Genomic DNA, 7,699 nt, shown 5'->3' with positions numbered 1-7,699 from the left:
AGGCTACAAATTCAGCCTCCATGGTGGAATGAGTTATAACGGTTTGTTTCTTTGATGCCCAAGAAACAGCTCCTCCACCCAATGTAAAAATCCAACCAGAAGTAGACACTTTATCACATACACTGGTTACCCAACTTGCATCAGAATAACCTTCAAGTACAGCTGGAAATTTGTAATAGGTAAGTTCTAAATTTTTTGTTTTTTTAAGATATCTGAGCACTCTACCTATAGCTTTCCAGTGTTCTATACCAGGATTTTTAGTGTACCTAGCGAGTCTACAAACTGCGTATGAAATATCTGGTCTAGTACAATGCATAGCATACATTAGGCTACCAATTGCACTAGCGTACTCTAATTGAGCAACCGGCTTTCCAAAATTTTCAAATAGCTTAAAGTTAGGATCATAAGGAGTGCTTGCTTCTTTCACCTTCAAATGTTGATACTTGTTCAAAACTTTCTCAACATAATGAGATTGAATTAAAGAATAGCCCCCACTATGTTTCTTAACTTTAATTCCTAAGATAGTATCTACTTCTCCAAGATCTTTCATATTGAATATAGAAGATAAATACTTCTTAGTTTCTTCAACGCCTTTGTAATTAGTACCAACAATTAGCATGTCATCCACATATAGACAGATTATCACACCATACTCTCTAGTAAACTTGGAATAAATGCACTTATCAGCATTATTATATTTAAAACCATTAGAGAGTATAGTAGATTCAAACTTTTGATTCCACTGTTTACGTGCTTGCTTTAAACCATACAAAGATCTTATCAGTTTGCAAACCTTATTTTCATTTCCAGGTAGAACAAACCCTTCTGGTTGCTCCATATACACCTCTTCATTTAGGTCGCCATTTAAAAAAGCCATTTTTACATCCATTTGATGTACACACAAATCAAACATTGAAGCCAATGCTAATAGTACTCTTATAGATGTAATTCTGGCCACTGGTACATAAGTATCAAAATAATCGATTCCCTCTTTTTGCCTAAATCCTTTTGCTACTAATCTTGTCTTAAAAGTTTGTACACATCCATTAGTAGCGTATTTCTTTCGAAATACTCACTTACAGCCAATTGGCTTAGAACCCGGAGGCAAATCAACTAGGATCCAAGTATGATTACTCAATAATGAATCCATTTCATCATTAATTGCCTCTCTCCAAAATGATGCATCTCTTGATTTCATAGCTTCACTAAAAGTTTTAGAGTCATCTTCTACATTTAACAAGACAGGAACCTTGTCAAGTAGAATTTGTCTATCGCCTTCAATTAAGAAAACAATAGCTTGTGAATCTATAAAATTAGAGGATAAATGTTTTTCCTTCCGTTGCCTTTGACTCCTCCTCAATTCACTTGGAGTGTCCCCTGCATCCCTTTTATTATTATTAGAGAGTCTAGCATTGGAAATGGGCGGTGGCTCTTGGCTTGAATCTGTACTCATTGTCGAATTATAAAGAAATTTATCTTCTAAAAATTCGACATCTCTAGATTCCACAATGACGTTAGAATCTAAATCTAGCAACCGATATGCTTTTGAATTTTCAGCATAGCCTACAAATACACTTTTAAGTGCTCGAGGTCCCAATTTAGATCTTTTATGATTAGGGACTCCATAAAAGGCTATACAACCCCAAACTCGAAAATACTTCAAGTTTGGTTTTCTACCTTTCCATAATTCATATGGTGATACCTTGGATTTAAGGGAAGTTACTTGATTATGTATATGACAAGCAACCAGTAAAGCCTCTCTCCACAAATTTTTAGGCAGTCCAGAACTTATAATCATGGTATTTACCATATTTTCTAAAGTCCTATTTTTCCTTTCTGCCAACCATTTTGTTGCGGAGTATAAGGTGCACTAGTTTGGTGTATAATCCCATTTTCTTCACAAAATTGATAAAAATCAGTAGGAAAATATTTCCCACCTCTATCACTTCTCAAAATTTTAATTTTCTATCCTTGTTGATTTTTCACAAGATTTTTGTAACATTTAAACATATGAAATGACACATCTTTCGATTTCATCAAGTAGACATACACGTATCTTGAATAATCATCAATGAATGTGATGAAATACCTATTTCCTCCTCTTGTTAGAAACCCATTTAATTCACAAACGTCAGAATGAACAAGATCTAACAACTCATTGTTTCTTTCTACTTTAAGAAAAGGTAATCTGGTCATTTTTGCTTGTATGCATGTTTCACATCTTTTTTTAACATTATCTTTGAACGAAATCAGCCCATGTTTAGACATAAATTGTAAAGTTTTATGATTAACATGTGCTAATCTACCATGCCAGAGAGAATATGATGCATCAACAACATACACAGAAACATTATCTTTATTGATACATAGCTTGAACATTCCATCGCCAGAGTATCCCTTGTCTACAAATACACCATTCATAGAGAAGATAACCTTATTAGACTCTAGTATAGCCTTTAGCCCCTTTTTGTTTAAGGCATCAGCCGACACAAGATTTTTCCTAATTTTTTGGAACATGAAGTACATTGACCAATATAAGTTTCCTTCCAGAAGTAAACTGCAAGTCTACACTTCCTTTGCCAAGAACTTTTGATGTATTATGGTTTCCCATCAATACTTCATGACCATCAGGAACTTCTTCATAAGTCTTGAACTGGGACTTATCATTACAAACGTGCACGGTGGCACCACAATCATACCAGCAGTCACACAATTTGGTTGCAGCAGCCACATGCAATTCAGAAATCATGCCAATGTTCCAATGTGAAACCATTGCAACAATCTCAGCAACTTTTTGTTCAATCAGATTTGCATTTTTGCATTGTCTTTCTTTTGCTTTTTGTTGCTATCTGCCTTGCATTCATGCTTGTAATGTCCCTTCTTGCTGCACTTATAGCAGACTCTATTCTTCTTCTTGTCCTTAGATGTACTCGCTTCTGGAGACTTTCTTTTGAAACCAAAAAAATTCTGTGAATTCTTCTCACTTAAAGCATTCACTTTGACATCAGATTCTATTTGCTTCTTTTGAAGATTTCTGGTATCTTCTTCAATACGCAAATGTTTCAAAATATGATCTATAGTGAATGTTTCAGTAGTATGGAGCAATTTTTTCTTATAGTCATTCCAACTAGTTGGAAGTTTGGCTATTATTGCTCCAACTTGCAAAGATTCAGATATCTCCACTTTCAGATCATGTAACTTAGACACAATCACTTGGAGATCATGAATCTGATCCATAAGAGAAGAATTCTCAGTCATACGAAAATCAAAATATTGCATAATCAGAAATTTGTCCGCACCTTGTTTCATTGTATTGTACTTGTACTCCAGCGCATTCCAGATTTCCTTAGGCGACTTGACTGCAGTGTACAGATCATACAAGCGGTCAGAAAGAGTATTCATGATGTGTCCTCTGCACAGCAACTCGTCCTCTACGCGTTTTTTGCGTTGTGCCTTGACTTCATCAGAATCATCATCTTTAGGCACTGGAATTTCAGGAAGTGAAGGATCCAAAACATAAGCAATCTTCAAAGCCATTAGGAAAAACATCATCTTATCCTTTCAACGGGAGAAGTTAGTGCCGTCGAATCTGTCCAACTTGACGAAGTCCTGATTCATCACTTTGAAAGCGGATTCAGAACTTGACTCCATTGTTGATGATAACACCTTAAGATTGTTCAAAATTTGTAGTAAATAAGAAATCTAAACTAGACAAATTACCTTGAGGTGTTATTTGCCTCTATCAGACAAATTACCTCTAGGATACAACAAAGTCTAAGAACTTTCCCACCAAACTTTCCCTCCAAACTAATATTTTGAAACAAGTTTGTAAAGGAAACACATATATAGACAATGAGCACTCTATCCTCTTTCAATGTGGGACAATAAACTTCAACATTCTCATTACAAACTATTACCATCATTAAACATGTACAAATCACTGTGAACCGTAACTGAATATGACATCCCTGATACATTAGTTATCCTCTGGTCATAGACTAACCGTATGTAATGAAGCAACACTACAAATCAAATTGTGCTCCTCTGTTGCCGTCGTTTGGGGGAGAATACACAAAAAAAAGCTAATTTAGATGTGGAGTAGGAAACAAGCATCTTCTGGGATGATGTGAAATTCCCTGGGCTTGTGTTTGTTGGTATGCAACTTGTTTTGCGTATATACCTAACCTTATTATTGGCTTCTGTTCGAACTTCTTACATTTCTTGTTTGATTTTACTACCTATCGAATTGGCTTCTATTGGTATGGACGCGTTTTGGTTTTACTATGCAACATCAATATGCTCTATCGAATTTCGAACAAGTCTAGTTGGATTCTGTCCAATTTTGTTCAGTTAAAATAGTTCTAATTGATTGAATTTTATGGACATGTTACATTTTCTTGTTTGATTTCACTATGCAACATCAATATGCTCCTGTCAAATTGGCTTCTGTTGGTATGGAGGTGTTATATTTTCTTGTTTTTAATTTACCATGCAACATCAATATGCTCCTATCAAATTTGGAGCAAGTTTAGTTGAATTTTGTTCAGCTTGAACAGTTCTAATTGATTGAATTTTTTGTTCCATTCGGTTAGTACGGATCTAATTAAATTTTGTCGCGTTCAATTCATTTGTCAACATTTTACAAAAATTAGTGTAAACTTGATGCAATTGAATATTTGATTTTATACATGAACTCAAATGACACACACAGGACAAATGCACCAAATCTTGTTCAAATTACACCAACCAAACATAATACTCAAATAAGACACACCCGCTTGCACTTGCCTATTGAGTAAATCACTTCTAAGGTATGTAACACCTATGTTTTGAAACTCGAGCTGGATCGGCCAGTTCAACCGATTGAACCGATAATTGAGTAGGCATCTGATCCAAGTTATCTGAAAAATTATCAAGCAAAAACTCAGTCAAATCCAATTAAAATTCGGACAAACCCAAAAATTGGAATAACCATTTGGAATCAAACTTTTTTCCATCTTTTCTACTTTTACTTTTTTATTTTCATTTTTTGATTCTTTCTTTTAACTACTCTCAAATCTCTTTACATATCCTATTATAAATCTCCCTCAAACAACTCCAATGGAAGATCTAAGTTCAACAAGGGATAAAACATAAAAAGAAAGGAAAGAAAAAAAAAATTCATCTTTCAAACAACTCCAATGGCAAATCTAAGTTCAAAAAAAAAGATAAAACACCAAAATAGAAAGCAAAAAAAGAAGATGAAAAGTAGAAAGGGAAAACAAAGAAGAAAGGGATTGAAAGGTTTCAAAGGAATAAAGAGAAAAATGAATTGATAGATCTGGTTTAGTATGTTTGGAGATAGAAGGAAATGAATTACTTGTGTGTTTGGAGAAAAAAAAAAGGTAAAGAAATTAGAACAAAAAAAAAGTGAGGACAAGAAAATGAAGAATTTGAGAAGATGATGTTGACGGAGGAGGCCAACCCTCTGGAAGGAATAGCAACAGCAGGGAAAATGAAAGTGACAACGGTAAAGTGCTCAAGAAAAGGATATAAACGATGGGATTTTTACACTCAAGTCCAAAGCTTTTTTAATATATCTTTTTGACCCATAAATGTTTTAAATAATTGTATATTGTCTCATAAGTTTTTCTTATTTAAATTTACTGCCATAATTTTCATTTTTTCTTCAAATATGTCATAATAATTTAGTTCTAGACTCACCAATAAAAGCTATGAAGTTTTAAATATCAAATTAGAGTTCAATTTGAAGGATTGTGAATTATATACTATGTGTGAAGAAAAATAAAGTGAAAAATGGAATAATTTTCATCACCTAAGTATACATTTATATTTACTTAATATGTTCCATAATAAAATTTTTATTAATATATTTATGACATCATACTGACATCATCTGGTTCTTGAATATCAATTTGATCTAATCGAATCCATTGACCCCTGACCTCTGAGCTCTACCGATAAGCTTTTCTGTCCGAGTTTAAAAACATTGCGTAACACCGGTTTCATGAATTCCTTTTATTTTAGCTTTCTAATTGCGGAATGATCCTAAGATTGCCTTCCAAAAAAAATAGGGAGACAAAATTTGAATTTCATAACAAAGTCAACTAAAATATCTAAAGTATCTTTACATAAAGTTAAAAACTAATTATTAACCACAAAGGGGTTATATGTACATTTTAAACCATAAAAGGATTATGTGATAAATCACTAAATCATAAAGAGGTTATATAATAAATTACAAAATCATAAAGAGGTTAAAGTATTATGCATATTATGTTCATATAGTTTGATCGCTTCAACTATTTTAATTTTTAAATGAGGATAATCTCGACATTTCGGTGAATTTTGTTACAGACTTACAGAGAATCATTTCCGTCATTTTGACACTTTAATTTAGAAGGAATATGTATAGCTTTTGAAATCACATGGGATTATGTGAAAAATTGTTAAACTACGTGAGTGTAAAATGTATTTTACCCAAAAGATAATACAAACAATATACATAAAAGCGTAGCAACTTGAGATATGAATTTCGAAACAAATCTACTAAAAACTACTCTCAAATTTATGACCTAAAATAGCATTACATTAGATTCTGAAACACCAAATAGATTTAGCAATAATCCACAGCATATCTTCTGTTGATGAAATCAACTCCTTTAGGCAACAACAACATTGCTAGTTTTAATCCCATCCATATCCAACTCTAAAAGTGGGTTGTGAAGATCAAAAGGAAGCTTAATTCTGTGAATTGAACGTTGACAAACAAGCTTCATATTCTCACAATTGCATATTTCAAACATGAATCCATATTTTTTTTTTGACAAACGATACCAATTTTATAAATATTAACACTTGATAACACAAGAGTTAATCACAAAAAGGGGTAATTACCCTCATATCCTTTCTAGCTAGCTCTGATAACCAAGATGGGAATGATCCTTCCCATTCAATTATCCTAACTGACTTAACTGCAAATTGAGCCATAGCATGGCTACAACTATTAGCAGTTCTGGGAACAAACAAAAACAAACAGCATGTAAAGCTCTTCTTCAAGTCTTCAATGTCTTCCAGGATTGTTTGTGTTTTACAATCCTGTACATTGCCTGAGTTGATTAGGCTCACCACATATTTGCAGTCGGATTGGACCTCTATTGTAGTCCATCCTGCAGATTTGGCCATTTCCAGTGCACACCTTATTGCCAATGCTTCCTCTATTGTTGCTTCACCTCTCCTCCTCGCCGCGATGCCTTTGGCTTTCACTATCTCTCCACGCCAATTCCTTGCAATTATCTCCAGGCCTGTCCGGACCATCTTAGTTGAGAGTGCCGTATCTGTGTTAATCCTTATGACTCCTTCTTTAGGTGGTTCCCATTTCTGCTGTGACTGTCCATGCTCTCCTGAAGTTGTTTCCGGCCTTCCAGTGGTTTCATTTCCAGCTTCATACTCGAGCCATTCTCTCTGTGCTTTATCGACAATCAGTTTTGCATCCACCTTCTCAGCCTGGAAGGTCATTTTGTTTCTTGCCTTCCAAACTTGCCACAATATGTTTACCGTGAGCTAAATTCTGTCCAAGCCTTGCGCCTCCTTTGTTGATTGCATCACAGCGTCCCACCACCTCCAAAAGTTGCATTGCAGCTCGACTATCCCTTCCCACTTCACTGGAGCAAGCTTCCATACCACTTGAGCAGTTGGA

This window comes from Coffea arabica, chromosome 2e, assembly GCF_036785885.1.
Source record: "Coffea arabica cultivar ET-39 chromosome 2e, Coffea Arabica ET-39 HiFi, whole genome shotgun sequence".
Taxonomy (NCBI): Eukaryota; Viridiplantae; Streptophyta; class Magnoliopsida; order Gentianales; family Rubiaceae; genus Coffea; species Coffea arabica.
This window is presented reverse-complemented; position numbering follows the sequence as displayed.